The sequence below is a fragment of the Microcebus murinus genome, chromosome 1 (assembly GCF_040939455.1).
Source record: "Microcebus murinus isolate Inina chromosome 1, M.murinus_Inina_mat1.0, whole genome shotgun sequence".
Classification (NCBI taxonomy): domain Eukaryota; kingdom Metazoa; phylum Chordata; class Mammalia; order Primates; family Cheirogaleidae; genus Microcebus; species Microcebus murinus.
This window is the reverse complement of record NC_134104.1, coordinates 88,849,424-88,865,113: the sequence shown is the minus strand read 5'-3', so window position 1 is coordinate 88,865,113 and position 15,690 is coordinate 88,849,424.

Sequence of the window (15,690 nt, the reverse complement as noted above, 5' to 3'; positions counted from 1 at the left end):
TTGAGTTGTTGATGCTGAAACTTTGACCACTCCCTTGACAAATAATTTTTGGTTGAGGTAGCAGGCAAGAGAGAAGTTCCCATTTGGAAGATTTGGTATTTCTGTGGTTTCTTCTCCTAAAAAAATTAAAACATAAGCCCCATTTTTTAGTGGTTCATAAAAAGTTGCAAAAGGAAAAAAACATTATTGAGCAATAAAAGGTGTGTTTATGTGTATTCATAAGAAGTGGGCTAGAGGCCAATTCCCATAAATGCATTCAACTTGTACCCTAGTGCTGAACAATTGCAAGAACGCTGGAGGCTCCTAATTCACTTAGAAAATGTAATAGAGGCAGCTTCTGCATCTTTTCCAGCCTAATAAACTTGATGCTGACTGAATTTGGGGCGCCTACCCCTTTAAGTGTTGACAGTAAGCAAAATTGTAACATAGCAAAAATGGTATTTGAAGTCCAATTATTTCTATTCTCCCTAGTGTGGCAAATACCTGTGTCTCCATGTGTCCCCTTGTGTTTGTAGCCAGTATCATTGGATTTTACTTGGTCTATCTCAATTGCAACATCCATTGCTTATCAGATTTGGGGCACCAATTTTCAACTGACATTTTGTCATCCAGGCACTATAACAAGTCCTTTTCCATTGTGAAAACTAGACCCTAGATATCCACAGATATAAGACTTCCTTAGAGAAAGCAGGGATGGTGCTAACGGACTGTGATATTAGTTCCCTGTTCTCAGAGGCCAGAGTAGGGAACTGGGAGGGACCTTATCCTTCCCCATGAAAGCACACTACAGAGGCAACTGCCCATTTCACACAAGAACAAAGCCAGCTCTACCTTCCAGAATAGGTACTACCTAAAATATACAAGAGGCTCGGAGACCAAAGATTTTGCCTTATGGTTGCTTTACTCGTGCTTAGTCCCTATCACATAGAAACTTTCTGGTCAAACAGGATGTAAGGCCCTCTTGCGGGGAGAACGTATCAGGAAGAAAATGCCTCAAATATTAAATTTTCCTTCCTTTGGACTATGTCTTAGTTGAATGCTTTAGTTTTTTATTGCTTCTGTAACAAATGTCTATAAATTCAGTGGCTTAAAACAATATCAATTTATTATCTTTTAGTTCTGGAGATAAGAACTGTGCTAAAAGCAAGGAATTGGCAGGGCTGCATTCTTCTCTGGAGGCTCTGGGGCTTGATCTGTTTTCTTGCCTTTTTCGGCTTCTAGAGGCCACTTGTGTGACTTGGTGGCATAGCATCACTCTGGCGCTAACCCTTCTGCTTCTTCATTTCACTTTTGAGGACCCTTGTGATTACATTGAATCCACTCGGATAATCTCCCTATTTTAAGGTCAGCTGATTAGCAATCTCAATTCATCTGCAATGTTTATTCTCCCTTACCCTGTAACATATTTTCACAGATTCTGGGGATTGGGACTTGGACATCTTTGGGAAGCTATTATTCTGCCTCTCACAGTGAGGAAGGATTAAAAAAAACTTTCCCCTTCTCTTCTGTGTTCTGGTTATTCTTAAAACCTTTAAAAATTCTTAAAATGTATTCAAACTAGTTCACAGGCATTAAAAGTAGCACACAGAAAAATAGTTTTCAAATGACTTCAGGGTGCAAGGCCCTGTGGAAGGAGGTACTGGAAGTACAAAAAGATCGTGTGGAATTACACTGCCTTTGAGGAATTTTTACACACAACTTGAGCAGATGAGGGGCACGCACACGCAGAGAGCAGAGTAGAACAGGACTTGACAAATACCATGGACCAGTTCAGCTAATTTGTGCCATGAGAGTTGGGAAGAAGGAGCATCAATCTGAATCCCATTGACTAAATGTTTCCCCTTCCAGCCTACAGACACTCCTTCCGGTGGAGCATTTCAATAAGGCTTCATGGGAGTATGTCTCTACTTTTTTTATTACTGCAGGTATCCTCCAGCCTGGGGGCTAAGAGTGGGGGAGCACAAATGCCAAGTCTCCTCACTAGCTGGCCCTGGACAGCTAGAACTGACATGATCCTCCCTGTGTGCTTCTTAATGCTGGAGAGGTTTTTTTCCCCCTTTCCTTCTAAAGCAGCCAATTCTGAAGCTGTACTTCAGACTGATAACACGAGTTGGCAGAAGTCTGAGAGCAGGAGCGCAGTTCATTGGTGCAGCAGCCGTGGTAAACAAGGAAGAAGAGAATCATTTCATGAGGATGGGAGGGAAAGAAGGAGGATTTACTTAAAACCTGTGAGCATTTTCAATTGTGACTGCTGGAAAGAAGTAAACAGCAGCTATAAATAATTTCTACCCCAAATGGTTTGGGGTCTTTTCAGCTGCCTTTGCCTCTGAGCAGCTTTTGAGACTTGACATATTTGGTGAGGAGATACTTGAAGAGAGATGGAATGCATATAAGTGCCTTTGGGGGTAGCACATGTATACACTTTAAAATGGAGTCTTTGGGATTTGCTCCTGTGCCTCCACTATTTGTAGAACAAATACTACGTAGTAATGCCAGAAATTTGCTACGGTGACTGCTGAAGAGGCAGCCTCAGTGGCAGCTCCCTTCTCCATCGTGACCGCCCAGCCTCATAAAGAACAACAAAGGCTGAAGGGCTGCCCCATGATTAATACCAGCAGTTAAGAGGTTTTAAGTCCTCTGGGAAATGCAGTCAGTGGCGAGTCAGGTTACTGTCCCCTTGGCTTCCTTTGAATCAATTGTAACTTCTTCCTATGATAGTGGCCTGGTGATACTTGAAGCCACAAATTTATTTCCTTCATTATTTAGAGTGGCAGTAAACTGTATTTAGGAACTCAGGTGTGTTACCTAAACCATGGTTGTATAGGGAAATAACTTCCTTTTCTCCAAGGCTAGCAAGGCAGCCCATAATAGGGCTGTCAGTCAAAGACAAATGAGGGAGTATGACTTGTTTTTGTCATAGAAAAGCAGGTCTGTAACACAGACCTGCCCAGAGGGAAGGAATTTTAAAGGTCACCATTCTCCCTTTTAAAGAACATATTTCCTCCACATCCTGGATAGATACTTCCTATAATGGGAATCTCACAACTTCATTAGTTAAGCAGGGGTCAGCAACCATTTTTAGTAAAGGGCCAGATAGTAAAGATTTTAGGCTTTGCGGGCCCTAGGGTTTCTGTGGCAACTATTCAACTCTGCCCATGTGGTGTGAAAGAGCTATGGACAACATGTAAATAAGTGGGTGTGGCTGTGTTACAATAAAACTTTATTTACAAAAACAGGTGAGCTGGATTTGTTATAATTTGCTTACCCCTGAGATAGATTATTCTTTTGTAGAACGGTTGTTAGTAGCCCTATCTTGAATCAAAATCTACCTCCTTTTAAATTAGTCACAACATTTTATATCCTGTGTCATACATTTTTTTGCTTAAAAAAATATTTGATTGATTAATCACAACTCTGCCTTCTGTATCTAAATTATTCATATCTGATAAATTCTCCAATGTGTGTGATTTTGTTCTGAAGACAATGTGATTAATTGATTGTTTCATTCATTCATCCACTTATTAATCATTATTATTTATTAAATCATTTATTAAATCATTATTAATTAATTATTGAGTACTTGAGTAGGCGCTGGGGATATAAACATAATCTTTGCCCACTAGGAGTCTTGTGAGAGAAGATAAGTAAGTGGAAGGAAAAGTTATGGTGGAGATATTCATAGGGGTTCATGGGAGCACAAAAGGGCAGCACCCACCCAGAGTGGCGGTACATGGGGAGGGTGAAAGGGCTTCTTCAAGGAAGTTGCAGTTGAACTGAGTTTCAGGGAATTGTTTGGGTAGAAATTGGCAGTGAATTCTGGAAATCATATGTGAAAAGGTATACAACTGAGAGAGAATGAACCTCTGTATTTCAGGAACCACAGGTAATTTGCTATGACTTCAGTGCTGTGTACTGGAGTATGAGTGTCACGTGGAGAAGAAGGTGGAGGTAAAGCTGGAAATATAAGCCCAGGTAGATCTTGAAGAACGTGCTGGCCATCTTAAAGCCTAAGAGAGGCAATCAGAGCACTGATTGGCTCTGTGCTACTATAGCCTAAAGTACTTTAGCAAAGAGTTCTCTGAGTTGACATAAAAATTCTATTTTATAACCAAGACATCCTGACCTTAAGCCAGCAGTCTTTGGTTTTTGAAAAACTAAATCTGAACGACGATGGTTCCTTATAGTCATATCTGGCATATACATTTGCAGTATAAATTGTAGGATTTTTAGGCTTGTTCTAGAATGCTGATTAGCAGACATCTTTCCTATCTAAAAACAAGTTGCAGGGATTTGCCTGGAATTTATTGGAAGATTCTAAACCAAGTGGCTACGTTCAACACAGATAGGCAAGGTTTCCTAACTTATTCTCTGACACTCCTGGAACTTTCTTATTACAGATTTTACTTTTGAATTCTGTAGAATGGTGCCTTGAGTATTTGCAGATGCTCCTTTTTCTTTCACGAATGTTTTCCCCTCCAGTTTACAACTGTTCAACTAAACTTTCACTAGTCCTGCAGTGAATGATTTTCTAGCTCCCTTCTCTCTCTTGTTCATTCTTGACTTTCCTCTGGGCTCCCATGGCTCCCTGTGCAAGCACTGTCAAAGAATTTAAGGCATTATATTATTAATATTATTGTTTTATTTGTTTCTCCTCAACTAGATTGTGAAAGCGGAGACCAAGCCTTATTTCATTTTGTGTTCCTATAGGAAACACATAACTTGACATATAGTAATAGTTGCTGAAACGATGTTTGTTAAGTGATTCAATGAATGCATGAGAGAACAAAAGAGATTTGCCATAAGTCCAGAGTCTTGATTAATACTGGCTAATTCTTTGGTTATTTGGAGATTACTACCAATGCAGAGAGGTGCAGGGAAGAGAGGAACACAGATAGTTGCTGTGATATAGAGCTGCACTGTTTGATACCAAAGTCACTAGATACATATGGCTATTGGGACACTTTGAATGTGGCTAGATGTACTATAAATGAAAAATACATACTGGATGTCAAAGACTTAATTAAAAAGAAGTAAAATATACCATTATTTCTTTAAAAATAGTGTTTATATTTTGAAATTATAATATTTTGGATTAGGTTAAATAAAATATAGTATCAAAATTAATTTTACCTTTTTTACCTTTTAATGTAGTTATAAGAATATTTAAAATTACAGATATAGTTCATATTGTGGGTCATATTATATTTTTATTGGACAGCAGTGGCATCTTAGTTAGTTTTCTGCTGGTATAACAGAATACCATAGACTGGGTAATTTATAATGCATAGACATTTATTTGGCTTATGGTTCTGAAGGCTGGGAAGTCCAAGAGCATGGTGCCAACATCTGGTGAGGGCCTCAACCCATGGTGGAAGGCCTAAGAAGGTAGAAGCAAGCACACAGAGTGGAAAAGGAGGCAGAACTCCCTAGGTAACTAACCCACTCCCATGATAATGGCACTGATCCATTCATGAGGGCAGAGCTCTCACAGCTTAATCACTTCTTAAATGTCCCACTTCTTAAAACTGTCAGTGTCAAACAGCCCAAGTGCCCATCAATCCAAGAATGGATTAATAAAATGTGGTATATGTATACCATGGAGTACTATTCAGCTCTAAGAAACAACGGTGATATAGCACATTTTATATTTTCCTGGTTAGAGCTGGAACCCATACTACTAAGTGAAGTATCCCAAGAATGGAAAAACAAGCACCACATATACTCACCAGCAAACTGGTATTAACTGAGCAGCACCTAAGTGGACACATAGGTACTACAGTAATAGGGTATTGGGCAGGTGGGGGGGGGGCGGGGGGCGGGTATATACATACATAATGAGTGAGATGTGCACCATCTTGGGGATGGTCATGATGGAGACTCAGACTTGTGGGGGGAGGTGGGGAAAGGGCATTTATTGAAACCTTAAAATCTGTACCCCCATAATATGCTAAAAAAAAAAAAACCGTCAGTGTCAATTACATTTCAACATGAGTTTTGGAGGAGACATTCAAACCGTAGCAACTGGTATAGAGAGTAGACTCTCTTTGGGGAAATGGGTGCTGTACTCTTCCATCTTGGAAGTTTTCAGGATGTTCTTGCATTCAAATTGTAAGCTCACCCAAGAGCCATTCAGACTATAACGCTAGGCTAGCTAAAGGGAAGCCATTTTGCTTCCCATATGCTTCAGCTTGTTCTGTCTTAAAAGTTTAGAATTAACCTGCTGCCTGCTTACACACCTGCTGGGCACAAGATTTGAAAACAACTTTGAGGAAAAACAGAGCAAGTGTCCAGAACAGGCCAACCACAGACTGCTGATGACAAGATCCACTAGATGACCTGTTGTTTGCTGAGAACTATTGAACAAGTCATGATGACTTGTACAAAGAGTGTTTTCTGCCACGTACCCCCTCACCCTCCACCATTTACCCCTTCCCCTTACAAGTTGCTCAGTAGGCAGAGGAGATGAGATGGTTTTTGAGATAATTGTCTACCATCTCCTCAGGCTGCTGACACTTGAGTAAACTACCTGTCCTTCGCCAACACTCGCCTCTTGTGTTTGGTTCTCAAGTGGCAGACAATCACCAGGTCTGTTACCAGACCATGTGTTTTCATTCTGTGCTTAGAAAATATGATCCTCACCCAGCTTCATTGCTAAGGCAATAATAAACTTCTTGAGAAGCTGCTCTGTTCTACAACCCCATGGCAAAAACACACTGGAGATGTTCATAAGACTTAAGAAGGCAGGAGCCATTTGCTCAGGCAGTTCCTGCAACACAGACACAAAGCCAGACCCTGTTGCCTGAAATCTGGTTGGCCCCCCTTGGAAACTTTGTATGCTCTGGATACAAACATCTATTACAAATCTCAAAAGGCCTTAGTTGGCAATACTCAATAAGTTTGGTTTGATTACTTCCTAAGACCCATGAGATCAGCAGAGATAATGGTGTGAGAAGTATGGTAGCCACATTAGTTGCTGTTTTTGTGGTTGTTAGTAACAAAATCTTATCTTTGTTCATATCACTAGAAGAGGACATGAAGCAAAGTTTCAAATTATTAGCATTGGAGTTTTGCCAATGTTATGTGACTTAGGTCATAGGCAATGGAAAGTAGAGTTCCTTTACTTGATTATATTTTGCTTAGGCCAGAACTAAAATTTCATTTCCTCTATACACATCTCTTTTGCTCTTTCCTCAATCAGGGATGTCCTTTGAGCTTTCTCCATTTGGAAATGTCCTACTTGTTCTTCAAAATCCAACTCAAATAACATCTCCTCTGTTACGCTTGCCTACTCGGGTCTCTTGACATAGAAGTTTACTTGTGTTTGAATTCCACCATTAAAAGACAAATAGTACTTGTAATTTATCTATTTGTATTTCTCTCCCCAGTAGACCATATGCTCCATGAAGACAGGGACTATTTTCTCCTCATTTTTGTATATCATGTGCCTGTTATTCTCTCACACTGCCTAGTGCATAGTAGATGTTCAGTAAATGCTTGTGGAGTAAATGCATACATGAATGAATGAGTTAATCTATTGTCTGAGAATAGAGATGAGACAAGAGACAATTATAAGAGAACTGGGTGACAAGACTTTTTCTTTCAAATGCTGCTTGCCAAATCTACATGCAAATGATGAAGAGCAGAGTACACATTTCATTTATATTTGTATAACGACCACAATTAAAATAACAAACAACAAGAGGCTGTTTATATATCCAACTGGAATTCCTGAGGCTACCATATCCATCATAAAAGCACTGTATGGAAATGCTGTAATGCTACACATGATATGATTTAACCCAAGCTTTGGTGCCTCCAAGGGCAAACTCCTCCTATGTTCCAAATGTCACCTGTGTATAAAGCCACCCAGGGGCAGATGGAATATAAATGATGGGGATAGGAGTGTAATTCTATAATCAGGTCAGCTGTGGGCATGATACCAATTTCTGATGTTCTATATATTTTCTATGCTATGAAAGAATAGGCAATACAGCTGGACCAAGAATAAAAACAAAAAACAGTCAGCAAAGAGAAGAAAAAGTTAGTCTCCTTTTTAATTTAGAAATTACTGGATTTTTATATCATCTTTGCAGTTACCCAACTGTGGGATTCAAATAATACCTGAAAAATGTAACATAATCCATGTCTTTTTTTCCTTTTTTTTTTTTTTTTTTGCATTGATGCAGCTCCAGTTTTCCAGATGGTGGCATATATATAGCACAATAATACAGGTAAGTGGACACTGCTATGCCCCTATTTTAGGCCATAACAGTTAATAGCTGACTGGAGCCCAGAGGCAAAGGATCGTTTACATTTGTTTCTTTACATATGAGCTTTGATACCCTCACACCACATTTCCATGATCAGTGAATTTCTAGAAAAATCAAGCATTTTTTTTGTTATAATAGTCCTTATCAATTTTATAGAAGTTCCTTTAATACAAAGGAAAACAGATTGAGCTGAACAAAAGTCCTTACTAAGGTATAAAGGACATTCTATTGTAGTAGAATGTTGCAGGAAAGGGAGGGTAGAAATTTCCCCCAGGTTTATTGACATATAAACTGCATATAACCAGAAATCATTAGAATATGAATGTCATTTTAAAATAATTCAGGAAGAGCCTTGCTTTGTGCCATTTCTTATGATTATAGGTTGGGAATCTGAAATAAGATATCAGAATTTAAAGCCTGAGCTTGTTTACGAAAAGCACTAAGCAGCAGGCTTTTTGGCTTTAACCTTTTTAATATTCTGGAAGCTAATTGTCCAGACCGTCTCACCCTTCCAGGTTAATGAAGTGACTAAACAGGCCACAATAGAAAATGACCACCCAATCAAATTATGACAAACAAGTGAAAACTGAAAACAAAAACAAAACAAATGCAAACGTTGGAAATTACATGGGCTTTTATTGTCTTTCAAAGAATGTATAGCAACATTACCATTCCTTTGTCTCCTTGTGATGGATTGCAAAAAGAATCAGAAAAGGCACAACATGAATCTGCTCTCAGGACAATGATTGTAATCAAAATAGGAAATGGTACAAATGTAAGCCATTCTCCTTGCAGTTTAAAGATTATAAATCCCTTATTCATCTGTTATGATCCAGGGGCCTACTTGTGATTTTTATGGTTCTTTACATGCTTGGAATTTTAAAACTGTAATGTGAAGGGGCTACAGCTGTTCTCTTTTTGATTTTGATGTTTAATCCCTGCTTGGAGCATTGCACCCTGGTCTCTCCCTCTGCCCATCTGCAGCCTGAGCCTGCTGCCAACACCTCTCACAAGAGAAATTCTGCCCATTCTGGTCTCTTCCCCTCCAAGTATTAAAACACATCACCTACTCCGCTATAGGGCTCAAGAAAAATTTAGGAGCACTTGCCCAAGCATTTTGCTCTTTCTGGGAGAATTCAACTATTCTCATGATCATTAGGCAACATAAAATGGAAGTGGGAGATGCAGTAGGTTTGGACCCAGAAGACCTGGACTTTTATCCTCAATGCACCTCTTTCTAGGAGTATAACCTTCCTTCTCTGACCTTTTGTTTTCTCATTAGGAAAATAACTGCCCTACCCTACTGCACAGGGCTCCTCTGAAGATCAAAGGAGCTAATGCATGTGAAGTGCTTTGGGAACTGGGGCCAGCTTTTCAAATGTAAGATGTTGTCAGTATTGATATCTGGCAGCAAGGTGAAAAAGCCAAGTGGGACATGGTAGTAATAGTGATTTGTAGCCTGTAGATTTGCTAAGTACATCGAATGCTTTGAGCTAAAGCTAGATTTTTCCTGTTTGTAAAAGACTTTTAACAGTGACTCTTAACATCATGGTCCCTTGGGAGGCCCAGTTCTTCTTCTAGTACATTTGGGAGACTTTGGATATAAAAGAAGTTATTTTCTTAGCTGTTTCTGAGGGAACAGTAGAGATAATGTATGCTCCAAGGTGCTCAACTTAATACCTTGGAAGAATCTTGTTTGTTGGGTTTTTTGTTCTCATATACATTTTTCATTTTTTTCTTTTCATATTGATATTTTTCAGTGATGGTCAAGATAAATATTCGTATCCCCAAATATTTACAGTGAATGAAGTTTCATGCTTATTTTTTCTTGATATTCTGTTTTGTTAAGAACTTTAGTCAAATCAAATTTTCTAAGGTCTGTTATTCAAAGTTTAGCCACTCTTGTTATTTAGATAGTGACAGGTCTCTGGCTCTCCCAGAGAATGGGAGGGGGCAAGTGCCAGGAGGAGGAGTGTACTGCCGATCAAGACTCAGCACTCTAACTACAAAAACTGCTGGGGATATCTTGGCCAGAAAGGTCTGGAAGGTGACCAAATGTAGCCTCAGGCAAATTATCATGTCATTAGTGTAAATCTACAGTACACCCAACCCCACAGCCCTGGGGGCTTTCAGAGAGGTTCACAGGAAATCTGAATGCACAGTAAGACTCAGGTTATATAACTAACAGTTGTCCATCAAGTTGATGCATGATCCATCCATGTCTAACCCAGACAATATGAAACGAAACTTTAGTTAATAGCCAGCACCTCCTGTAATACAGGGGCCTGTTTGCTGTCTGTGGCAAACATATCTTGCTTTTGCTCAATTAACTTTGCCTCTTGCTTGCTTTGCTATTGGTGTGTCTTAACATTCTTCAGCAAGTGTGCACCAAGACAGAGCAGATCATAGAACTGACACTCTCACTAACCAAAGCAATTGCTAGCTATATAGTCATTTAGATAAATGAGAAGGATCACAGCTATAAAATAGAACCTACTTTCATGCACACTTGGGTGAGCAGTTGAGGATGATGGCTTCATGAAAATGTTTGAGAATGTTGGGGCTCAGAAACTGATATCCCCAAATACGGTGTTTTGACATGCTGGATTCAAGAAGCCTCAAGGTCTCTCTCACCCTACCACTGCACAGATTTTTTTCCAAAGAAGTTGAAGTTCCTTTAGTTGCCTAAGATCCAGACCTACTAAGGAGAACAATTGTTTTTTATTCCCCTCCCTTCTGTCTCATTATCCATTACTGGAAAGAAGAAACCACACCTGAACAGACTCTTTCACAGGACAATGTCTCATCTCTCAAATTCCAAGGAGAACTGTTTACTCAGTTTTATGCTTACTATCTCAACACTTCTTTAATTCACATGTTTTCTCTTCATCACCATAGTCAAATTTTGACAATGACATCGAAGTTTTACTACTGATACAAATTTACCAGATATACTTTTCCTATTCTTTGATGAGCCCACTTTTCCCTGAAATAACTATCCTTTCAATTTTATTATACTCTCTGCCTACTGAGACTCTTTCTCATAACATCTACTTTGTTGGCAAGTAATTCATGTTTTCAACTATGCTATGATGTCACAATCCTGTTTCCTAGTCACACATCGCTCCTTCACTTGCTTGTGCCTTCTTGCGACCCTTTCTATTCATGAGAAATTGCTCATTTCCCATGGTCACTGCTAATCAAAACCCTAATACTCTTAACTATTGGCATCTCTGAGTTGGAAGTTCTTCCACATTTGGGTAGCACCTTTCATTTTGTGGCTATTTTGGTTTTGCATTTTCTAATTTCATTCATGTCTAATTTCTTTCATTTCTAATTTCTATGGAGGGAAAAATAATATCAAGCCTGCCTTTTACCAGGTGGTCTCATGATTTTAAAGAATCTCCACACATTAAAATTCCATTTTTATGTAATATCATTTAATAGAAATACTCATTTTATGGAGGGAAAATGACTGATAAAAATTTGAATGATTCTTAGTAGCCTCTTATACCCTTTTTATTGCATTTTAATATGGCTTAATTCATTAACAAAGATGGAAGAGTTGAAATTGTGTCAAGTTTTATCTCCTATCATATTTATCAAAAGAGAATTTTTTAATAAAAATATTAGAAAAAATTATCAATTTTTCTTTTCTGAAAAATACATTAAAAATATAAAATGACCTCAGACTCAGTTCAAATTGGAATTTTAAAGCTGCTCTTTCAATTCATTTACTCTCTTAAGAGTTTCAGGAAAATAAGATCTGATATTATTATTTCTATTTTGCAGATAGGAAATAGAGTGAGTGATAGTTAGAGAAACAATGTAGGTTGTCTAGCAACTTCCTTATAGGAACTAGGCCAAAAAAACCAATTCTTTCAGATTTTAAACTTAATTGCTAAACATTCTCCTATGCTTTTCTTTTCTTTCATCCTTTTCTTTTCTATAAGTATTCACAGAGAATTCATTCTGTCTTAGAAATTGGAGAAGGCTTGGTGATAAAAAAAAAAAAAATCCGTGTCCTCTAAAAGTCCACACTATAATGGAGAAAAATAATGTGTATATAGTTCATTCTTATATGATATGATATGACTGGACGTATTCTGGTGGTATTCACAATGTTTTGTGACTATTGAGACAGATGTGGAAAAGGGGGAAGTGAGTGGATGAAGGTTTTAATAATTGAGTGACATTTTGAACTGAAGCTTTGAAGATTGAGGAAGGAAAAAGGGAGAGGGTGTAGGGTAGGGGAGATCATCAGGGGATGGTACCCATAATCCCTGAAATACGGGGTGCTCCAGGGTGGTGCTTCTTGAGAGATGGGACAGGAAATTAGGTTGGGCTGTGTCTTGAAGTCTCAGTGCCTTCAAACTGGTCTGGTCTATCCTATAGAAATGGGGGGCTGCTGATGGTGTGAAAGCAGTGCAGAAACTGACACTTGTAGGATTTAGAAAGGTTGCTCTGGTCACAGAGTGGGAGAGAGATTGGAGTGAGTTGGAATTGGAGGGAATGAGGTCCATTACAAACTATATGATGTGACCTCTCCAAATTCATATGTTGAAACCTTAACCTTCAATGAGATGGTATTAGGAGATGGGGTCTTTGGGAAATAATTAGGTCATGAGGGTAGAGCCTTAATGATGGGATTAGTGCCCTTCTAAGAAGAAACACAAGAGAGTTTGCTTCCTTTTTCTGCTCCCCGCCAAGTGAGGACACGGCAGGAAAGCATCTATCTATTAGCCAGGAAGAGGCCCTCACCAGACACCGGATGTGCCAGCACCTGCCTCTTGGACTTCCCAGTCTCCAGACATGTGAGAAATAAATGTTTGCTGTGTAAGCCACCCAGTCTATGATAATTTGTTATAGCAGTTCGAACTGACTGAGGCAAAGCCCATCAGGAATAATAGCAGCTCATGGGAGATGCTAAAGGGCCTGAACTAAGGCAGTGACAGTGGGAATTAAGGGGTCGAGTGGACACATTTAAGATTTTGATACAGAATAGAAAAAAATAAAGACTGCCTTGTTGTAAAGCATTAGAAAGAAGGTATGTTTCTATTTTTAAAAAGCTCTAGAATTCTAGTAAAACACAAACATTTAAAATTGTGATCATTTCATGACCACATGAAATACCTCGAATAGTCATTTTTTTTTTTTTTTTTGTACGTGAAAGGCAAATGACAAGAAAACAGGCAGAAAGCAATTTTATTTTCAAGGAAACCATTCCTCCTTTTTGTTCTGGGATCACTTCATATCAGTGCAATCCCTTCTACCTTCTGTATCACCCAGTCTTGTCCCTTCTGTCCTCTCAACATCTACCTCCTGGCTGTCATGCATTCATGCACCTTCCAGAGCCAGCAGCGGCTCCTGCCTGTCCCTGGGGAAGTGCCCCTTTAGACAGCACTGGCAGAGGTGCCTCAGGACGGCCCCTTCGGCTAGTGACAACTCTAGCTGGGCAGGGACTTTTTACTTTTTTTCTATCTCAGAGGAAGGACATTAATATTTAGAGTCACCACTATGTCACACACTGTCTAGGCAATTAAAATACATGGTTAATTTAAGGCTCTCAGATCAGATGAGGACTATTATCATTTCATGGCTTCAGTAACTGAGATTCAGAACATATAATGAGAAAGCCAATATTTTCTATATTGTTTCATATTACTGTCCTAATGTCTACTCTATGTCCTGGCAGATAGTTGGATGCTCTCATTTAATTAGCATTATAAGGAGGTGGATTTTCTCATCAGGTAGTTCTCTGTCATACATGCTAGTGGGTAGGGATTCCTCTGTCTCTGGAATATAAAAATAGTATTGCATTCCAGCTTTGTTCTGGGTTAAACGCAGTATGTGTGTTAGTTCAGGAACTTCACTTTGCTACCACTTATGTTTTTATGGGATAATGTGACTCAAGGGACTAACACTAGTTATAGATGTACCCAGTACATCCCTGGCTTCTCCTGTGTTAAGTACACATGTGTCACATTAACAATAAATCACAAATCTCAGCACTCTTTAAGTATCTTACCTTCATACTAGTAGAAATTTCAGTCTTTTCCTAGGATTAGTCTTTCCAAGTATTCCCAGGAGACCCTGTTGTGCAAAGTGGGTCCTTTGGTGGTCACCACCTGTCTTAAGCCAAGGCAAATTCTACAGTTCCATGGGTTAGAAATGCTTTCTTAGGGAAACAAGGCAAGGTTCAGCCAGATGTGGTGTTCATCATGTCCATGGCAAGGTGTGCTAAGTACAGGGCATTGTGTTGGACACACTGGATGCACTTCCAAAAGCAGGACCTCTCTCCATGTCTGTCTCTCGTCTTATAGGAAAAATATCAAAGGGGGTAGATACCAACGGACTATAGGACTTTTATGGCCACTTGTCTGGAAAAGCCAATTGCCCTGCCCTTGGGAACACTGGGCCTGTGGAAACTTACAACCAAGGTGGAAAGGCTGATTTCCTGTTCAGCCCATCCTGCCAAGAGAAGGGGAGAGCTTCCAGTTCCAGCTGGCGTATTGTCCAGGCCAGTGCTATTCAACAGAAATATAATTTGAGTCACATATGTAATTTTGAATATTTTAATAACTTCAGTAAAAAAGCAAAAAGAAACATAAAATTAATTTTAATGATATGTTTTCTTATATCTAAAATATTATTCCCAAATAAAATTTTTTTGAGATATTTTACCTTTTGTTATGCGAGGTCTTTAAAATTAAATGTGTATTTTACACTTACAGTACATCTCAATTCAGATGCTAAATTTTCATTGGAGATACTTGATCTGTATTTAGATTTCATAAAATTTATAGTTAAAAAGTCAATTTTCATACACAAGTTGTTCCAAAAATACTTCAAAGTTTTCCAATAACTGAATCAAGTTTTGGTTTTAAAACAAACTTAATTTTAAAAAGTTAAGTTAAAAAGTTAAAATTTAAATTAGAAAATTCAGTTCTTTGGTTGCATTAGCCACATTTTGGGGGCTTGATGGTCCCATGTGGCTAGTGACTACAATACTAGACACAGAGCTCTCAGGTTCATTTTTGGATAATCTTGGGCAGGTGTAATACTAATGTTACTTGGGAACCACAAGGTCTTAAAAACAGCAATATAATTATAAAACACAGAGAGGTAGTATATCATCAAGTCCTTATGCTAGAGTAAAATTATCTGGTTTGGATTCCAACTTTACTACTTTTGGGCTTCAGGTTACCCATCCATAAAAAGAAGATAGCATTTCCTCTCTCAGCTTTGTGATGAGGACTAAACCAGACAATTCCTGGCGTATAGTGAATTGCCAATACAGGTAAGGTATTATTGCTTCAGTGTATTTCATATTTCATTATCTCATTTGCTCCTTAGTGAAACCTCATTAAATAGGGAAAGAATGATTATACTTTTTTTCAACAGAGCTAGGACTTGAACA